This window comes from Pinus tabuliformis, chromosome 2_2 (genome assembly GCF_031772625.1).
Source record: "Pinus tabuliformis cultivar Carrire ecotype Pingquan chromosome 2_2, CPIR1, whole genome shotgun sequence".
Classification (NCBI taxonomy): Eukaryota; Viridiplantae; Streptophyta; class Pinopsida; order Pinales; family Pinaceae; genus Pinus; species Pinus tabuliformis.
In genome coordinates this window covers 826,593,926-826,595,341 of record NC_142300.1, presented here as the reverse complement: position 1 = coordinate 826,595,341, position 1,416 = coordinate 826,593,926, and positions in this window count along the sequence as shown.

Genomic DNA, 1,416 nt, shown 5'->3' with positions numbered 1-1,416 from the left:
CCCCAAGCCCCCTAGAGCTCTGAGAGCTCAATGTCCATATCATATAGGACCCTTAGGAGAGAGTCTCTCCACGATTCCTAGTTGTTCTCATAAAGTCACAAATTTGACCTTTCCCAGGGGCTTTGACAAAATGTCGGCAACCTACACATCAGTCCCAATGCGATGGAGTCTTCTTGCTCATCGATGTACCATATCCCAGATAAAGTGGTACCTGATGTCTATATGCTTGTAGCGATCATAGAATATGAGGTTCCTCAATAATCGAATCCCCCTCTGGTTGACACAGAAGATCACAGTGGTATCCATCATGTGTACAAACAACTCACTGAAGAGCTTCCTCAACCAGGCAGCTTCACACGAGGTCATACTCGTAGCTATGTATTCGGTCTCAGTGGTGCTCAAAGCAACCGTCTTCTGCTTCTTGCTCATCCAGGATATCGTAGCAGAACCCAAAGAGAACTAGCACTCATAAGTGCTCTTGCAATCCTCTACACTGCCTGCCTAGTCAACATTCAAATAATCACGCAGCTTCACATTTATGGTAGTGTATCTCAATCCATTGTGCCCCGAAGATATCTCAGAAGATTCTTGGCACCAATCCAGTGAGGCTCAACCATATATGAGCTCAACATGCTAACTGCAAAACATATATCCGGACGGGAGTTCACCAAAAACATCAATGCTAGAATGAGTTTATGAAACTCAGAGGCATTTCCGAAATCAGGTTCGGCATCCCTACCACATAACTTCTAAAAGTTAAGCTCCATTGAGGTAGTCACGGGCTTGCAGTTCACCATTCCAAATCTGGAATCCAACTCCCTCTTAATTTTGCAAATGAGAGGGTTTGCACCTGTCAAAAAGAGGTCGTCCTCAGAAGGTGCTAGTATGAGCGGTCTATCATCCACAACCTTCAAGCAAAGGTTTGGATCAATTTCATTCCTAGTGAATCTTAGCTTCATCAGACAACTATCAGTCCTCTCATATCGAGCCCGGGGTGTTTTGTTTCAAGGCATAGAGGGAACCTTGTATTCTATGATCGTTCCAAGCATATAGACATTAGGGACCACTTTATCTAGGATATGGTACATCGATGAGCAAGAAGGCTCCATCGCATTGGGACTGAAGTGTAGGTTGCAGACATTTTGTTGAAGCCCCCGGGAAAGGTCAAATTTGTGACTTTATGAGAACGACTAGGAGTCGTGGAGAGACTCTTTCCTAAGGGTCCTATATGATATGGACATTGGGCTCTTGGAGCTCTAGGGGGCTTGGGGGTACATCGTGGAGCGATGACCAACCATAGGGTGAGTGGTCCAGCGTTCCCCTAGTGGTTTGCTATGTAGGCAAGATGAGTGGTTCATCCCTCTCTTGCCAAGACACAATCATAGGGTGAGAGGTTCAACCTTCCCCTAGTGATTT